The 20,662-nt window shown below is 45.8% G+C and overlaps 1 protein-coding gene across 1 annotated transcript in view; it reads left to right on the forward strand.

Annotated features, from left to right (window-relative positions):
• LOC146869449 (E3 ubiquitin-protein ligase TRIM39-like) overlaps positions 1 to 20,662 on the forward strand; it is a 170,419-nt gene that overhangs the window by 27,677 nt on the left and 122,080 nt on the right. The gene's annotated exons all lie outside the window — the stretch shown is intronic.

Raw genomic sequence — 20,662 nt, forward strand, 5'->3', positions numbered from 1 at the left:
GAGAGAACATTTAGTTTTTTCGATGTAGCCAATCCAAGGCAGGTGGTTTGGAAGATTGTTGAATTTAAAAACAAAATGTGATTTGGTATAAGGCAGGCACGATGCAAAGCTTCTCTTCCTTGTACCTGCCACGGTTTGGTGCCCCAAACCAATTTAAGATCAATAGCAGCCTTCCACAGATCATAACCTCTGATTGCCAAATCATCCATAAAGGATTTAGAATATAATAATTTTGTGTGTGTCAGTCCAACCTTTGAGGCAGATTCAGCTGCCACTTTGAAATAAAAGGAGGCAGGATTTGAAACACTGAAATCAGAAAAATATGTGAATTTGTCCACCAACGTGGTGGAGCTACCCTGGATTGGCGTTGGACAATGTTCCCATTGGGTAAAATTTACAAAATTTCGAAACGTATTTGCTTTATGTAGGAAATGATTGCCATAATGTTGATAGCAAAACTGTTCACCGTAATTAGCAGTGTCTAAATACAAATCCTCTGCCTCAAACGCAGCACAATATTTCAAATCAGAAAATAGTGCTTCTATGGCCTGAACATCCCAATCATCAGAACGGATGTTTTGTGTAACTACATCCCCCATAGAAACACGAAATACATTTGGTACATTGATAACCTCAGTTGGACCATGTATCTGAAATTTAACAGCATCCCACGCAATCCCATCTAACACTGGCCAGGCAGTAATGTTCACAAAAGTCTGGTCCCTTTTCATGATGTGTGATGAGGAGTGGGGGGCCAAAGTTCCATCAATTAGTCTAATTGTCGATCTTTCTTTGAGGTAGTGTCCATTCACAAGTTGAAAAAAGACCACCACAAATCCAATGGACATGAACAAAAAAATACATATGAGCAGCAGCCAAATGCAAGTCCAACGGGGAATCAAAAAATGTCTTTTAAACCAGACAGCAAAAATAGAAACTTTCGATGGGGCATTGGAAGTCATGGAGTTAGTGTCAAAGAAGAAACGGGACTGATTAACTGCTGTGGATTGTAAAGCAGGCAATTGTACATCCGCAGGATAAGCATACTCAGTATCTTCAGGCAGACCACCAGCTGGAAGTAGTAACAAAGGTTCAGTAACTGTATGCATCTCGATGGCAACATCAGACAAGGTGGTAGAAGCTGGAGCCAAAACAGAGTTTCTCAGCATCGCAGGGCAAGAAACAGCTGGAGTCCTACTAAGAAGAATCGGCCACTCGCTGTAGTTTGACATTGTCAATGGAGATGTACCTGTTATCCTTGCGACCAGGAAGTGGAGGTAAAATGACTGTTCATTTACCCTGAACGCCAAGCACTGGAACCGGGGCACGATAAGAGGGGCCGAACTCCTTCTTGTTCTCCACCTTCTCACAGACCAGGTCACCAACTCGAGGTAGCCAGCCGACTACCGGAATCTGAAGCGCAGCCTCAGATGTGGAGGGCATATGTTCCTTCGCGAGACTGTCTCTGGCTTCTTGTAGAGTCTGCAATACAGCACAGTGATCATCTACGTCAAAGGGTGCGGCTAACGCCGCCATGTCTAGACCATCAAAGTCCGGGACAAACATTCTTATGCCAAAGAGCATCATGTATGGGGTCCGCCCACCCAGAGACCTTCTAGGGAGATTATTATGTGCACGTTGGACGTTCTACAAATGGGCTAGCCAGTTCCGGCCAGTGCCTAAAACCCTAGCTGTCAAAGATTGCTTTAAGTCATGGCTCATTCGCTCCACCACACTATTGCCCTCAGGCCGGTATGGAGACGAAAATTTGACTTGGACCCCCAAATTTCTCATGGCTTCTTTGTACGCCTTCGAGGCAAACGCAGGGCCCTGAATCAGCAAAACTTCCCACAAAGACACGCAAATCCCTGATGACAGTACGGACATCAGCACTCCTTTGTGGCCATACCCACAGAAAACGTGTGCACGAATCCACTGCAACCAAGATGAACTTGAAGAACCGGGGTTTAACCCAGCGGCGTCAGGGGCACGCCTAAGATCTTCGAGTTCACCTGTCTTGGTATACAGAGACACGGAATACTTCTGGATGGCATCAGAGACCAAGTTTATTAGCTGCAGCTAGTAACAGTGATCCTAGAAATACATCAAAGTGTAAATTCTCAGGAGACTGCTCATTTTACTAAGGCAAGACGTCTCCTTTTATACCGAATATTCACATTATAAATGTACACCCACTGCACAAAATTCTAGCCAATAAGGCACATTTTCAAGCAAAGTGTCACATAACAAAAACTCAATTTACAGTATCCCAACCCAAAAGTTGATTATTAGGAATGTCCCAAATTCAATCTCCACAAGCCGGACAAACCTATAATTGAAAGCATAACCCATGTAATGAAGAAACATAAAAAAGAAACTGTAACAGATGCTGAACAAGATAAGGCATGTGCAAGGAAACTAAAAGTTAACGATGTCCTGAACATTGATTGGCAATCTCAGACAAAGATCGATCAGGGAAATTGGCTTTGGGGGGTCAGTTTAAGGTGCAGAGGTCAGTTTCTTACAGTTCATTTCGGAGTCAAAAAGAAACCTAGTTAATGTATACATGAACTAAGAAGGCCAGGCCACTTTATTCGCCAGGCTACCTTCACAGGCCTACGTGAGGGCAACACAAAATGGTGGCACAGAACAAAATGGAGTCAGACTCGAGAATTACAGAACCTCAGACTTGTACGCAGTATCAGAGAAAAAAGGACCACAGTGATCTAAATAAACGCACCCAAGTGGTTTATTAGATATATACAACTGAGTTTGTGGTGGGCGCGCAGCAGTTGAAGGTTTAATCTGCTGGCAAATGTCACAAATAAGAACATAAGGGCGAGCTTGTGAGGTTCTGGACTTTTAAGAGTCCAGAGGTGTCAGGGAAACAACACCCGAAGACCCCTGAGTTCCACCTGTCTCGGTGCACAAATAAACAGAGACACGGGCTTCTCGATGGCGGCGTCAAAGACCAAGGTTTATTTACTGCAGGGACACAGAAATCATAGGAACCACACAGAGGCAGAATCTACGAGACTGTTCAATTTGTATCAAGTGGGTAGCGCCTTAAATACAAGAAAAATGTCTCGGGGCAACATTACACAAATATTTCTCATGCCCAGCCCGGTATCCCAAACAGACAATAAATAAATATCAAACAATGATTAGTTGTAGGTTTTCGGTATTCGATCAGGTTCCCTCGACAGTTCTCCATTCTTCGCCCGATCCTCCCCATCATAAAAATCGTAACCTCCCCATTGTAAAAGCCCAGAAGGAAAGGAGCAGAGCCAGGTGCAAAGGATTGAAATGTAGGATAAGAGGTGTTTATGGATCGTAAACGGGCAGGGCAATCGTCTTCGGCCTTTCAGTCAGGACAACGGACACAAGAACCAGTATAGCAGGACTGGCCTCAGGCAAGGGAGGCAGCTTGATTCTGCCTAGTCATGCAGCGTCAGCCTTTCTCGGGCTCGAGCTTACGTGTCCTTAACAAGGTGACTCTGCCGGGGTCATCGTCCGTTCATTGACTATGTGAGGGCAAGAAACAAGATGGATGCCGTAACTAAAATGGATGCCACGGCTTTACAACAGAATGCCCTACTTCTCAGTGAATTCATGCTAGTTGCGCAGCGTAAACACTGTCACGTATACAATGGATCATTTGCGGTTCATTGGTACCAAAATCGTGTCAGTACTACGATACCGAATTCACGGGTTCGGATCGCTACAGAACCTCAGACCGTCCTTTTGCCCTTACATAGGCAATAACTCATTCTATGTCAGAGTCCAGTTCTATGTTCATCAGGTCACTGATATGTTGTTGTAGCATTACTCTATCCCGTGGCATATCTCTGGAAACAGGTGGTTTTCTTATGCATGATGAAACACAAACGCTACATAAGGCAGGGCCACACTGAATAATGAGACAGCATGAGAATAAAAATACCAACGCAACACCAATGACCATTAGAACCTTCCACCCCCATGCAGATAACAGATTCCAGAACCATCCCATAAGTGACCAGTCACCTTCCTCTACATGAATGGAGTCGGAGATTTTGTGTAACTTAGAGATGGCCTTGTATACTGTTGGCGCATTATCTGGAGTAAAAACGCAGCAACTTGATTGGATCATTTTGCATACCCCACCTCGATCTGCAAGTAACACATCAAGAACCATACGGTTCTGTAACGTCATGAGGCGATCTGCTTGAAGCTCAGCCGTTAGGTTACTAAGGGCACCTGCAGTTTCGGTAATGGTGGATTCAACTACTCGTGTTAGTTGACGCAGGTTTCTACTGTTGACCATAGGCCCCCAGAACGGAAGGTAACCTTTGAAAAAGTCTCCTGCTTCTTGGCCAGCAGTATCTTCTTTACTGAATACACCTCTCACAACTCTTGTTTTATGATAGTCCGGTGCAGCAGTGTATGTCGGAGGTAACAGTCGAGCGATATAACATGAGCCTGAGAAGTCAGCGGGCAACCATGTATATGCTCTGTCTTGACAAACAAAATAGGTACCCTTAGCGGCTAAGAATGCTGGGGAAGATTGTGACGGGAACACGTATGTTTCAATACAGTCACTCTTCCCAAGTCGAGCTTTCTGGTTCCTCCCATTCCCTTGCAAACAGACCTGACCTTGGTGGGGTACGACCCAGATCGGAGTTGAGCTCTTACGTTTGTTCTCGCCCAGAGTAATGCCATATTCTGTAATGTTCCACCCCATGTAAACTCGCAACTCATCCTTGGGAATGTACGGAGTATTATTGACATCTCTCACCATGTCAGTGATTCCTTTTACCAAGGCTCTATTAGCAGAGTTATACCGGGTGGAACGCGGAGGTCGTGGAGGGTAGGTCTCTAGAGCATAGGCGAACATGGTCTGAAATGCCCAGAATGATCCATTATAACTGAAAGGCAGAACCAAATAAGGGATGCCCTTGTCCATGGTATGTGGTATCAGACCACATACCCAGCAGTTTGTTGTGTTAACCACTAGTTGATGTTGGTGCAAGAGCTGAATGAAAGTGTTATTTATAAACTCAGAGCGTCGAGCTTGTTCGTGAGCAGGAAAAGGGTGGAAAGAATGAATAGTACCAATAGTTGGGGAAGCAGAAATATGGGGAGATACTGTAGACATAACAGGTGCAAAGATCAATTGAATACCAAAAATAATTCCGCCTACTAGAGTTATAAAAACAATCAGAAGTGTCAGAGCACATTGCATTAGGAAACATTTGCTATATAGTATATCATACAGTTTGGTCTTGTGCACATTTATGACTTCAACCCGTCGTAATTCAGGAAGCTCCATCTTCTATAACCGTTCGCAACGGATGGTTTGTACCTGTTAAAAACTTACCTCTGTCTATCCTGGGAGTTCCCAAGATAAACAGAAGAAACCGACCTAATGTCTGATTCCCTGTAAATTAAAACAAGGCACACGTTACGACCCTACGGTAACCCAGACGGCAAGGTAAAAGGATAGCAAAAAACAAAAATTAAAAAAAGGCAAACTTCCTGACAGTACGGGATGTAATGCAATCAAAACAGTTTTACAGTTTCCAAACAAAATGTAGTAATGCAATGTCATCAGTTCTTCACATGAGAACGAAGATTGTATCTGTACTTTCCAGGTCTGGTTTGGTCTGGAAATAGCTGGTCCACAGGTGCAGAAATGTTCGACTCCACAGATGACAAATGTTCACTTTGTGCAATACTTGGTTCAGGGTTCAACGGAACGGTTTCTGCTGAAGTGTCAAAGTTCTGCGTTTCAGTTCGTGGATGGTCCGTTAGATACTCTGCATCACTGAATGGGATGTGTCTAGGAACAGGTTCTGTCTCGGATACACCAATTCCTCGTCTAACCCAGTTGTCATAGGGAAGTGGAAGAGGGACACGCTTTGTGTGGCTGGCATGCACCCAATTCTTCCTGCCGGCCAGGCGTACTGCAGTTCTGGTTACAAGGAGGACCTGGAACGGGCCTACGAATCTCGGCTGAAGGTTTCGGGTGCGTTCGAAATTCCGCACCACGACCTGGTCCCCAGGTTTCAACGTGTGGCCTGGACTCTCCGGCAGTTTAGGCAAGGATTCGAATACCTGTTGATGAATAAGGCTCAGTTTAGCAGTCAGATCATAAAGGTAATCAATCAACATTGGGTATTCAATTTGCCTAAATTCCTTTGGCCTAGGGACTCCCCAAACATTAGCAGGGCGGCCGAACACAATCTCATATGGGCTAAGCCCTACTCGAGAGTGTACAGTCGCTCTTGTGGACAGTAAAGCTAAAGGCAGGGCGTCTGGCCAAGAGAGACCAGTGGAAGCTTGAATTTTCGCAAGCTTCAGCTTCAGGGTGCCATTGTACCCTTCCACCAAACCTGCTGACTGTGGATGATTCGCACTGTGGAATTTCTGTACAATTCCTAGACCTGCACACACACTCTTCATAACTTTCCCTACAAACTCACTTCCGTTGTCTGACCAAACAATCCGTGGCATACCATACCTAGGGAAATATTCTTTGAGGAGGATTTTGGCAGTGGACATGGCAGTGTTATCCTTTAATGGGTATGCCTCAATCCACCTTGTAAAGGCACATACTACCACTAGGACATACTTAAGATTGTTACACCTGTCCATGTGGATATAATCCAACTGAATCACTTCAAAGGGACAAGAAGGGGGAGCAAAATGACCAGTTGGGGTTGGGGTTCCCTTGCCAGGATTATGCATCAGGCATACCATGCAGTTTTTCACCACTCTTTCCGCACACTTTGTAATTCCATCATTCTTCCATACTGGAGCTAACATTTTACAGATCCCTTTCGAACTAATGTGCGCCGCTCCATGCGCCATCGTGACTACTGCAAGTACATACGCATTGGGTAACATCCAACGTTGCTGTTCAGACAGATCAACCCAACATCCACTCGAATCCATTTTACCCGTTTTCTCCTTCCATTCATTCTTCTCATCTTCAGTTGACTCATTTTGGATTGCTTTCACACTGTCAATCGTATTCTCACACATTCCTGATTCAGCAATCCATCTTGCAGACGTTGCAATATACATTCTGCTCATCATGTTCTTGGCCGTTTCTTTAGCGACCTCATCAGCAAACGCATTCCCTCGGCCAACATCATCCGTAATCTTTCGATGTGCACTGCACTTCACAATCGCAACTTCATTCGGTAGGGTCAGGGATTCTAATAGATCGCTGACTAACTGTCCGTGTTGGATCTTAGTTCCATGGGACGTGAGAAAACCTCTTTCTTTCCAGAGACGTCCAAAACTATGTGCAACGCCGAAGGCGTACTGGCTGTCAGTAAACGCATTCACTCTCTTTCCCTCAGCTAAAACACACGCTCTTGTCAATGCAATTAATTCTGCTGCTTGGGCAGAATTCTGACTCACTCTTGCAGTCTCAACAATCGTACTCAAAGTCGTAACTGCATACGCGGCCGTTACATCACCATTCTGGAGTTTGAAACAGGACCCATCGACATATAACGTGCCGTCTGGGTCTGATAACGGAGTATCTTTTAAATCGATTCTACCTTTTGTCTCTTCCTCAGTTCTGAAACAACAATCATGGGGTTCTGAATCACTCGACTCCTGGGCAATCGGCAACAGCGTTGCTGGATTCAATATGTTGCATCGCTTGATCTGAATGTGACTTGCCAAAAGTGTCAGCTCGTAGCCTGATAATCTAGCACTGGTGAGGTGCTGAGTTTTCGTTCGATTCATGAGTGTATCCACAGCATGAGGAACCATGACTACTAACATGTTGTTCATGACTAATCCAGCAGACTGTCGAATAGACACTGCGGCTGCTGCTGTGGCTCTCAAACAACTTGGCAATGCTCTGGCTACCGGATCTAACGTGGATGAAAAATATGCACAAGGCCGCTGTTTGTCGCCAAATTGTTGCGTTAAAACACTCAACGCACAACCTTCTCTTTCATGGACATATAGAGTAAATGGCTTACTGTAGTCAGGAGTACCCAACACAGGAGCTGAACACAGCGCATCACGTAAGTCAGAGAAACTCTGTTGACATTCATCAGACCATGGCAAAGGGCTCGGAACACCTTTTCCAGTCAGGGCTACCAATGGTTTTGCCATGAGAGAAAAATTTGGGATCCATTGCCTACAGTATGACGTAATACCCAAAAACGCACGCACTTCTCTCTGTGTGCTTGGTACAGTCATCTGCGAAATTGCTTTGATTCTCTCTGGGGTCAACCTTCTTCCCTCCTTTGACAAAAGATGACCTAAGTAGGTCACTTCTTGGCAACAATATTGCAGTTTAGAAGGTGACACCTTGTGATGTAAGTCTGACAAATGACGCAGTAAAGAAATTGTAGCTGCTTTGCAAGTTTCCTTGTCATCAGCGGCTAGTAGGAGATCGTCTACGTATTGGATCAGAGCAACACCAGGAGGAAGTACAAGAATATCTAGTTGACTCTTTAATGCTTGGCTGTAAATTGAAGGGCTTTCACAATAACCTTGTGGAGCGCGTTTGAATCTGAAACTGCGTCCTCCTAAGGAGAAACCAAAAATGTCTCTACTTTCTTCGGCTATCGGGATGCTGAAAAATGCATTTTTCAAGTCAATTACCGTGAACCATGATGCCGATGCAGGAATCAACGTTAATAATGCAGTGATATCTGGTACCACTGGAAACTGTGGAATCACAATTTTGTTAACCTCTCTGAGGTCGATCACAAATCTGTAGATTGGAGGTTTGGAAGGATCAGTGCGTTTCAAAATCGGCAGAACAGGACTATTACAAACGTTTCCTCTAGTTTCCTCAATCACATCTTTCTGTATCAAGTCCTTTACAATCAGTAAAAGTGCTTGTTCACCTTCATTTGAAATCCGATACTGTGGGATTCGTGGAAATTTAACATTCGCTTTTAGACTTACCACGTAAGGCGGAATTTCCAATAGACCTACATCGTTAGGACCAGTTGCCCAAAGAGTATCAGGGAGAGAACGCAGCTCCGGTGGGAGCTTGTCCATCGACATGTACATCGGAGAGATGACTCTTTTGCCTAATGTGAGCTGTACTCCCGAAGGAGAACAGTACAGTGTCGCATGCAGGCGTTTCAACAGGTCTAAACCAAGCAGATTCTCATTACAACCAGTAGTTAGGATAAGGGGTGCTTCTAGCTTGCATGGCCCAACAGAGATAGATAAAGGACTAGACACAGGATTGTGAACAGGGGCGCCTGAGAAACCTACTGAAATGTTCGTTAAGCCGGACAAAGGTGCGCCAGGGAGTTTTGCACGCATGATTGAACTTTTTGCCGCACCATTATCCAACAGAAACGGTTCGACCACGCCTGAGGTAGCTACTGCGACATAAGGTCCACTCTGATCAACTGGAACTGATACTACTCCCTCTCTCTGTCCTCGGCTGTCCTCTTGCTCACTTCTATGGATATCTTCATTATGATCGTAGTAATCTTCAACATGGTACTGTGGAGATCTACCTAGTTGCGTAGGTTGTATATTTCGCTGGTCGAAATAATTCGATTGGCGATCAGCCTGTGGTGTCATCGTACCACGCCCTCTACCTCTAGGAGCTTGCGTAAATCCAACATTTCCTCTCTGAGCTGGGATACCACTAGTTTGAGGGTGTAGTACTGGACACTCGTTCTTATAATGACCCTCCTTTTTACAATAGGCACACTGATTCCATGCTAATTGTTGTTGGGGAAAGTTATAATTAAATCTTTGGGCCGTCCCTTGCTGAAATTGTGGCTGCGGTTGAAACTGAGGTCGCTGCTGTGAATCTGACTGATTCGAACGAGGCGGATATGCTTGTTGCAACAGAACTTTGGTTTTTAAATCTTTCGTTTTCTTTTCTGATTTTTCCTTCTCTTCTTTCTCTCTATTCTCGTAATACTGAGCAGTTGCAAGTATCTGTGCTGTCGTTGACACTGCCCATGCACTTTCAGAATCCTTTAACTTATTACTAAGCTCAGGTAATAAATTAAACACAAACTTATCAACAAACAACCTCTGACCTCCCTCGGTACTCATATCTTGCCCACTGTGATCTACGAAAGTCTCTTCAAATCTAGTGAAGAAGTCCGAGACGCTTTCGTCCTTCTTTTGCTTACATGCTGATAGTTTATCCCAATTTACTCGCAACGCTGGCATCAGCGTTTTCATCAGATTAATTATTCTGCCAGGTAAGTCAGCAATCAGGGGTTCAGGTTTGGCTCCGCCAACCTGTTGTGCGTCTGCCGCTACGATAGCTGGCCAATCACCTCCTAAGGCGACTGGGTGGTTCTCTTGCCGAATCTTGGCCCATATAGGCTGTGGCACTACATTACCAAATAGCATTTCAATGTCTGCCAAATTCATGATACATGCTTGAACTGTCTGCGTTAATTCTTTGTAATAACCAGCAGGATTTTTACGAGGATCTGGCAATGCTTGCTTTACTGCTAATACTTCAGCTCGCTTCCAAGGGATATGTATCCATACTCTCTGGAATTGCGCTGGGGCAGCTGCAATACCCAAATTCCCGTCAGCGGCAACTGCTTCGCGCCATATGGGCGGAACTTCCCTCATCGGATACTGACCTCGTCTTTTTCTAGTTACCGGTGTACCATCAGGGTCTCTTGTCACCCTTAAGGGGGACTCATCCCTATAAGCTAAAACCAATTCTACCGCTCTCCCTACTTCTGAACCTATCACCATTCCTGCGGCGAATTTCTGCTGAATATTTATTAAATCAGAGGGAACTGTATCTAAGTCATCATTTTCCCATTCTTCACGCACAAGAGAACACATCACGTCAAAAACATAACGTTGAGTCGGTTCATTCCATTGCATAAATGTGTCTAACACTCTTCGTGCATCATACTTCGCAGCTTTCGACATCCACCTAAGAGCTGTCGAATCTAACGTGTCTCGTTCCTCGGGACCAGGAAGCTGGCTACGTCTCTGTATAGAGTCAGAAACGGGGGTCCCAATTAAAGACCTGTAGAGAGGAGTTAAGATATTAGTCACAGAGTCGGTTATCTTCCGACGAACGGAAAGCGGAGTCAAAATGATAGGGCTCGGGGACAGGGCAGCTGAGGCAGATGAAATAGTAAGGGTGGGAGTAGTAGGTAAAGCAGTTTGTGAAACGATAGGCAAAGGCGGAACAGGCAACCCGGGGAGAGGGGGTGCCGTAGGATCATTGATCACGGGAAAGACAGGAGCTGGATTCAAAGGAAGTGGAGCACCTATTCCATGCTGACCAGCAGCTGGCTGTACAACAGGTAGTAACTGTGGTGCTGTAATACCCTGTGCATACGGTGGAGGTGAACTCAACAGATAAGACAACAGGGGATCCTTTTCGGGATCCTCTATCGGCTTAGCAGGACAAGATGGCAAGACAGGGTAGCATTTATCGATCGCCAGATTATGTCTTCTATTCGCTATTTCTATTGCTTTTTCGGTCTCGTTGACATGCAGCTGCCTAGCAGACTCCATTAAGGTCAACCCTTTCTCTTTCTGCTCTTTCTTCGTTTTCCTAATTTCTCTCTGTTTGGCTTCTTTGCGCCATACGCGAAAAGAATCAAACATTGCCGGCCGGGCTTTTTTCTTGAACAACTTCATTTCTAAATTATCTAGAATTTCACTTTCAAAACTACCATGCGGTGGCCAACTAAGGACACCATCTTTCTTGGTATAACGGACCCATACTTCATTGTACGTAATAGGACCCACGCCATGTTTACAATAGAGCTCATATGTAGGAGTTCCAATCGGAGGAACCGAACACGAATCCTCCAACCGGGAATCCCCGTTGCAACGTAATAAGGACAAGAAACAATTTTTACTCTTAATCATGATTATAAAGACAAATTCCAACCAAAATGCGCAGAGAACTTAGGCCTACCAAAATGAACCAATACCAAAACAAAGATTATCCTAACAAGAGCAACCAATGATAATCTACAAATCCAAAAACAAACGTATCCAAATGACCAGACTGAGCACTACCCAATTAATACTTAACTGAAATGTGGAAGACGTCACCAAGGAGAACCCGTCTACGTCTCGCCGTACTAAGGTCTGCACCTCGGGTCCAAGACAGGGCGACAGTCAAGGCAGCGGTCCTCTGTAGCCGTCTGGGAACGGGAACCCTCGTGGAAGAGATCGTCGGGCCACTTTTACGACATGCAGGGATCGATGAAGCGGGGTACCTCCCTCCGGAATCTTCACACGAAACTTCTCGAACTTTTCAGGCTTTGGACCGGTACCGGATGACGCTGCCCTACGTTGGGCGCCAATTTGAGGTTCTGGACTTTTAAGAGTCCAGAGGTGTCAGGGAAACAACACCCGAAGACCCCTGAGTTCCACCTGTCTCGGTGCACAAATAAACAGAGACACGGGCTTCTCGATGGCGGCGTCAAAGACCAAGGTTTATTTACTGCAGGGACACAGAAATCATAGGAACTACACAGAGGCAGAATCTACGAGACTGTTCAATTTGTATCAAGTGGGTAGTGCCTTAAATACAAGAAAAATGTCTCGGGGCAACATTACACAAATATTTCTCATGCCCAGCCCGGTATCCCAAACAGACAATAAATAAATATCAAACAATGATTAGTTGTAGGTTTTCGGTATTCGATCAGGTTCCCTCGACAGTTCTCCATTCTTCGCCCGATCCTCCCCATCATAAAAATCGTAACCTCCCCATTGTAAAAGCCCAGAAGGAAAGGAGCAGAGCCAGGTGCAAAGGATTGAAATGTAGGATAAGAGGTGTTTATGGATCGTAAATGGGCAGGGCAATCGTCTTCGGCCTTTCAGTCAGGACAACGGACACAAGAACCAGAATAGCAGGACTGGCCTCAGGCAAGGGAGGCAGCTTGATTCTGCCTAGTCATGCAGCGTCAGCCTTTTTCGGGCTCGAGCTTACGTGTCCTAACAAGGTGACTCTGCCGGGGTCATCGTCCGTTCATTGACTATGTGAGGGCAAGAAACAAGATGGATGCCGTAACTAAAATGGATGCCACGGCTTTACAACAGAATGCCCTACTTCTCAGTGAATTCATGCTAGTTGCGCAGCGAAAACACTGTCGCGTATACAATGGATCATTTGCGGTTCATTGGTACCAAAATCGTGTCAGTACTACGATACCGAATTCACGGGTTCGGATCGCTACAGAATCTCACTTGTTTATATAAACCGCACCACCAGTAACGTTGTTGTAACAGATATACAGTAGCTGCAACGCCGGCGTGGGCAGAGGCCATACCCTTGTGAGCTGCTAATATCAAAGATGGTCTGCAGTCCGCGTTGGGAATCAATCTGTCACCAACATCGTTAATCCTCACTAACGGGACGTTATCAGGACTTAAGTGATAATGGTAACGAGAAGGGAAACCTCTCGGGTAATTAGTTCCCTTCTCCGTAGCAGCGATAGCTGCCAAGAAGTCATCATCGATCTTAGTTTTGGATCTTGTAACTGCTGCTACTAAGTGCGTCGCCACTGCTGTTTTTGCTGCCTCGTCAGCCAAGCTGTTTCTGACAGCATGGACACCAAATTTTTGGTGACCAAGAGTGTGAATTACATTCACGAGTGGCAGTCATTCTTTAAGTTCTGCCACTCGAACCCAAAGCATTTTATGGTTAATAGTGCTACCTTTCGAATCCCGATATTCATTTTTCGACCCAAAATGTAGATTGTCGTTGTAGGATTGAACACAATAAAACGAGTCACTTACTATAAGAGTAGTCACACGAGGGTCAGCTAATTCCAGTGCAAGCACCAGAGCACGAAGCTCCGCTAATTGTGCGGTACAATCACCCAATGACTGCGTATGCACGACATCAGATTGGAATTCACCATTTACGAATGTACCCACCACAATTGCGCAGGCTGCTGAATAGGCATGTAAATGACACAATGGTAATCTTCGAGCGGGCGCAAAGACAGAGGAGCTGGATGAACGAATTCATACTGCAAGTACTCCTGAGTCTGTAATGAGGCATCAAAGATATAGGTGACATCAGGCGATGTCAAGGAAGTGGCCCATTGTATCCACCGTGGATGCAAAGCTTTAGAATTTGGTACACTCGCTTTTGTCACTGCCTCAAGGGCAGGATATGGTGTGACAACCAACATGCGTTTTCCTTGCGACAGCGCTCGTTCTTTAAGAATCGCCATCTGCACCGCCGTTAGAACTTTCTCGACAGAGGAAAAACGCAGTTTCAGTCGAAGTGTACAGGTGTGATTTGTAGGCAATGGGGACGGTATCGCCCTCATTGAACGTTAAGTACGTGAAACCCACTGTGCCTGGCACAATTCTTTTCACCAGGCTAGTGCAGTTGTCACGTGTCAGTAAGTATTTTGAAGCAAGAAGATCTGCTTGCAGTAATTGCAAAATAGCTGAATGCGCCGGCAGCCAGCACGATTTGGAAAAAGTAGGTTGTACCAAGGCATAAAGCGGCTTGATACGCTGGGCATAATCAGGAATGTACGTACGACCGAAATTCAGAAAGCCCAGCAAAGATTGCAATTTCTTCAGTGTTGTAGGAGCGCGCAGGCATGCGCACTTCTCTAGAAAGTGAGGAGCCAAACCTCGACCTTCATTGTTGAGCTCATAGCCCAAGAACAGCACTGTAAACTCTGCAATGTGAGACTTTGCAAAGTTAAATTTGTAACCGAAGTCTGCTAACATAACAATGATGCGATCAACGCGACTCAGATGCGGCCAAAACTCGTCGTCTGTGAGATCGATATCGTCGACATACGAGTACGCATCAGGGTCAATGCTCTCTAAAAGAGAGACTACACGTGCGGCAAAGATGCCAGGGCTATTTTTGTAGCCCATGGCTAGTTTTTTAAACTGTTTTTGTTTGCCGCCCGAAGTAAACGCTGTCCACTGACTGCTAATAGAGGCTGTAAAAGCCATTGGAAATGTCAAGTGTGGTTTTAAACTTTTTTTGCATGAGACTATCGACGAGAGCCGAACTGTGAGTATTCTGTACCGCACAAGTCCGGCAATGAGAGTTTAAATGCCGGTAATCTAAAACTAGGCGGTACGACCCATCAGGCTTCGTCACAGTGAATAAAGGATTATTCATTGGTGACACACATGTTTCAATAACTCCTTGATATTCCAATTGTTCAAGGATTTCCGCGACGTGAGGTCTAGCTTCTCGGCGCATGGGATATTGGGGTTGTGGCTGGGGCTCAGACCGCAATGGAATCTCATGGTTGGGGGACAATTTATCCCAGCCGACTTGAGTACGATATAACTCTGGTGCAAGCACCAGAGCCCACTCCTCAGCGAACTTTTTAGCTTGGTCATTTGGCACTGTGTTCGCAAAGGACGGGAGGATTACCTCCTCCCCTCTAGGAGCATCTAAAATGAAAGCCGGGGGCCAGTCTGCCTCCGCTAAGAGTATATCATAAGAAGAGGTCAGATTATCAAAAAAAATCCCTTGAATTGTACGTTTTATGTCACCTTCAATTAAGAGGACTATGTCATATAGTCGGTCAGGGGGAGCCACTCTAGTGTCAGCAGTTTCAACAGTAATCAACGTGTCAGTGCTGTCGCCTCCAGATATGGACGCAGTGCTTGTCGCACTACTGTAACTTCCGCCGCGCTGTCGAGCAGCGTTATCGCCCATGTCAGCTTCAGAAGCTGCGTCCGCTCTATTTGTAGCATACCTCGCTGTTAGTGGAGCAACCTTCTTCTTTTGAAACGGGGGCCGTTGATGTGCAAACTAGTCTTGCTTGCCTTTACCGTCAGTCTGACGGGGTTGCTCACGTCCTTGTTGGGCACCCCGTCCTTTCCCACGGTCTCCGCCACCAGACTGTGAAGCCGATGTTTCCTGTGAAGAACGAGGAGAACGTTGTTCAGAAACCTGAAATCTGTCAGGTGACTTAATACTAGAGCGATCGCGCAGATCATATGTGCGTTCACTAGTTGACTGAACGGGTGAGGCAGGATGAGACCCCTGTTTCTGTTGCTGCTTCCCCTGTTTCTTTGAACGCCAATTTTGTTTCGGAAAATTTGGGCGTTTGTCGTCACCAGACGAGCTAACCGTAGTTTGCTGTATCAAATCAGGAACTTTCACTGTTGGTTTAACACCCAAGGCACTACGACCAACAGTTCTATAAGCTTCCGCAATAATTTTTGCGAATCGCTTGGGTCTGTCGAGTACGTCCACGGCGTCTAATTTATTAGCCACCTGGAATTGCATAGCATCTCCCTTGAGGTTGCCCATTACCATGGATGCAACCACATCGAACATCCCGACAAGTTGCATTCCCAATTCCACAGCTGCCTCCGCTCCGTTATTGTCTTGAACACGCTTAATGACGGAGGGGAGCACGGACATAGACGGAGTGCCAAAGCACTTCGAGTAGGTCGCAGCAAAGACCTTGCCCCAGTTGTCGCAATCGGCCATTTCTGGGACTAAGTCTTTCGGCAAACTAATGGTGAGTATCCTGTGTTTCTCCACAGGAGTAGTATTCGGAAAAACTGCTTCCAATTGGTCAAATTTCTCAGCAAGCCAAGGTAATTGATCCTTATTTTGGTGGCGCTTGCCCATTACCGAATTAACCATAACAGGACTAATAACCACTGCGTGGTGATCAGTCGGTTGTCCCGCAATAGCAGGTGCCCCCACCTGCACGTTGTGTGACACGTACTGCACTAAAGCCCTATGCACTGTAATAAGGGCTGTGTGGAGCACACGCCACTCAGCCACCGCCGCATGTAGATAGCGGGGATGAGGCGTAAATCCGGCTAGCACCGGCCATGTGGCTCCTGCTATGGACCAAGGGCCCATTCTAGCCGGTGTAACCGCATGGGGAAAAGGGCGCCATTAAACCAAATACTATGCTGCCAGGCAGAAATAGGAATTTCTTGAGTCCAATATGGCGTATAGTTTGCAGGTAGCTGCGTGGCCGTATAGGAATGAAACGTATCATCGTCTTCATCCACCGCCGGAAAAGTCACCCAAGAGTAAAACAACTCATAAGGAAACGCTGCGTCGGCACTAACCACAAAAATTACAGCCATTCCTTCGTCCGGCACCCCATACTGCGTCAAGTCACGTCGTAGAGATGCACGACTATGTGCCGGAATATCGACCGCCATATGGACACAGAAAGATGATCTACAACGAGTTTAATCAGTAGCACTAGAGTTCAGACACCTTTTGAATGATCAAGCTTGAATGAACCTATTACGTCAGTAATAGGTAGGTTAAAATCCATCACTCCCGTCATCTGGAAACAAGAGTGAGGGTGTCATGGACTAATACAAGCACTACTAAGGTGTTTCAAATCAATAGACCAAACGTTAGGTGCGCCATGTTGCAGGGATTCTGCTCATGCACAGAACTATGCGCAGGAAACCAGGACCTCAGTGAATTGTGGTGTACCAAAAGGTCACCTCAGAACCCAGAACCCCTATCCGACCAGCATCAGTGTCCCATTCGTTATCCGTATTATCTCAGAGGTCCCAATGTATAGACAACCCAGAACAAGCGACTTAGAGTACTCTCAGGAATGGTGGGAATTAGAAATACCTGTTCGTTATTATTCTCATATCAGTCCACAATAAGAGTAAACAAAGACACGGTAACGTTTAAGGAGTTTATTTTATAAACCTTGTGTCCTAAGATGCAGTACTTTGGCTAACATAAGCACGCAAACGATTAAAATCAAAACCATCAGCATTGTTACAATACCTTAGAAAATGACAGGAGAAATCCTAATACAAATGATAGTGGAATACAACCACCTTCCTTTCGCTAGTAAACTAATATTATTATACTAATAAAAGGTCTCTAGGCTTCAATGGGGAACCCCATACCGTAAAGATCAGCTTAGTGGGATCACATCACAGGATCAGGTGTGCTCTGCTCCTGGGAAAGCTCTTCTTCAGAATGTGTGTAAAGCATGCAGACGGCAATATTAAAAGCATTCGACTTTCAGGTATTTGCAGCTGCGTGCGTGTTATGGCTAAATAGTGGGTCGATCAACCTGAATTCAAAAACATGCATTGTCTGGCGACCCAGACTGTTTCTGTACACAATGTTCAGACCAAGGTCGCAGCTCACGGCTATGGATGTGAACAACAGACAGTTCTCATGCGAGCCTGCAGATTTCAAATAACAACATGTAACTGCAGTGTCGTGTGCAAAAGCAGCAAAAGTGGCAAGATGGCTTTCTAACATCTAACGCGGTTATGCTAACTTAGCTATGTATGTAAAGGGCAGCCCTCACTACAGGGAACCCATTTCTTGGGGCCACCAAGCTGGGTCCCATAAAATCTGGTTATTCCCAAACAAGATGTCTTAAGTTTTCGCGAAGTTACGTTATTGACAATTTTGGCTCATCCAGTGACCAATTGCTACCATGCAATTACTTAAATTTACGCCAGTGTGAATATTTTCGGGAGACATGGCAACCACAATCTGAGTGTAATCGATGTAGGAGGTCAGGTCAAAACCAAAGGATCTCATCAAGGCTGCCAGAGGTTTAACATGTACGTTAAAAAACGTGGGGCTAAGGGCTGACCCCTGCTGAACCACACAAGGCGGACTAAAGGGTTCTGATACAAAGGGATCAAGGGCCACCATCTATTTCCTTTCCGAAAGAAAGGATCCTAGAAGTTTGAGGGTAGACCCCTTGATACCGACAGCCCTGAGACAGTTGATCGAGATGTTGAGGTCGACCTTATCAAAGGCTGCTGATAAGTCAAGGAGCACCAAAGGTGCGCGACTACCGCCACCCACTCTAGTTCAGATTTCATTGGTAGTCTTTATCAGGGCTGTTTCGGTACTGTGACCACTCCCGAAACCGAATTGAGTGGTATCTAGCAACAAATGATGAAATAAGAATTGACCCAGTTGCTGATTCAATGCTTTTTTAATAATCTTGGCAGGTTGGGGTAGGCGGGAAATAGGTCTATAGTTGTTTGAATCCCCAGAATTGAGATTGGCGCTTTTTTAGCACAGGATGGGTGTAGGCCTCTTTCCAGACCAAAGGAAGAGTCCAGAAGACAACATAGCTTTAAAAATCATGGTCAAGTATTCTGACACCATTTCCGCAGCCATGTTAATGATAGAGGGAGGACACGGGTCCAAGGGAGAGCCTCATTCAGTTGTTTTAATAAGCGAAGTTACTTGCTGTGGAGTTAGAGGGGATACATTTGAAAAATATGGATTTTCCAGAATAGGCATATTTAGGGGGTAATCGTCCAGACTAACTGGTCCATTACAATGGCCACCGTAACGGTACACAGGACCGACCTCCAGAGTTGCGGCGGTCCCGCCATGGAAATTAGGATGCCACCACCACCCTGGCGGTGACATCCCGCATATATTACATTGTGGCGGGCGGTGCTGTAAGCAGCACCCGCCGCAATGCAATATATGCATGTTGTGCATTGGAATGCACAACGTGACAGGCACCGCGCAGTGCCTGCCACCTTGTATATGCCAATGTTGGGGGGTACCATGGGTACCCCCCAAGTGCAGCCCTCCACCCCCCCCCCCCCCGGGGGCCCACAACGCCCCCCCGAAGTGGACTCCGCATTCTTTTCCATGGCAGAGTCTCCGCCATGGAAAGGCACTGACAATGCACCACCATATTGAGGGCCTTTTCCGCCCGGCCGGGAATCCAACCGGCGGAAAAGCGGCGGACGGTCTTTCCGCCGTGATGCCCCTCCCCATACTAATATGGCGGGGGGAGAAGATGGTTAATTTGGTGGGTGGATCGCCACCGCCGGCCCGGCGGTGGCGATCCGCCCGCTATGCTAATAGGCCCCTAGATTGCTGCTTCTCTCCAAAAATGTTGTATATTTGGACTACTCTTATCCATGAAGAAATGAGCCAAAGTATTACAGAAGTCCTGGAAGTTGTTGTTCCGGGTACTCCTGGGAGGTGATGCCATACTAACCACAACCTTAAAAAGCTCTTTTGGAGAATTATTGGCATCAGTTATTTTTTGGGTAAAATATGTTGACTTTGCTTTAAGCACAAGGTTTTTATACATGGCTTGGCAGGCCTTATATTTGTCTTTTTCAGAGGAATTGTAGCCCTTTCCGCAGAGTCTGTCTTGTTTTCTGCGTTCTTGTTTCTGCTGCCTTGGGTTTTCAGAAAACCAAGGGGCAGTGGGTTTGTTTCTTCTAGGCTTCAAGGTTTTTAAAGGGGTGGATACTGCTAAGGCTGTTGTATTTATTCTGTGCATTTGCGAGAAGAAACTTCTGCATTCGTATGCCAGAAATATAAAATCATCACAGTGCGGCACCTAAGAACATGCCAGTAACTTAAAAAAATCCTGTACCCAGATAAAATGTCAGATGTACTGCCAAAATAGCATGCTTTAAAAGTTACTGCCCAGGTAGTGTACCCTTCTGGCATGCCTTTAGATGTGTTGCTCTGATAACTGCAAAAGGCATCTTCATGTACCTTTGGCACTAACACACTTTTTTGAAAAGACAAATATAAAATATGTATCTTAACCTATGCAGTGGCGTAGCAAGGTCAAGTGGTACCCGGTGCGGAAAATTTCTGGTCACATCCGCCCCCCCATTGCACCCTCACCCATTCCTTATCCAGAGGCTCTCCACTACACAGCCTCAAGTTCAGCCGCGTTTTGTTGCATTTGTTGACTGAGCTAGA

Source organism: Triturus cristatus, chromosome 1_1 (genome assembly GCF_964204655.1).
Source record: "Triturus cristatus chromosome 1_1, aTriCri1.1, whole genome shotgun sequence".
Lineage (NCBI taxonomy): Eukaryota > Metazoa > Chordata > Amphibia > Caudata > Salamandridae > Triturus > Triturus cristatus.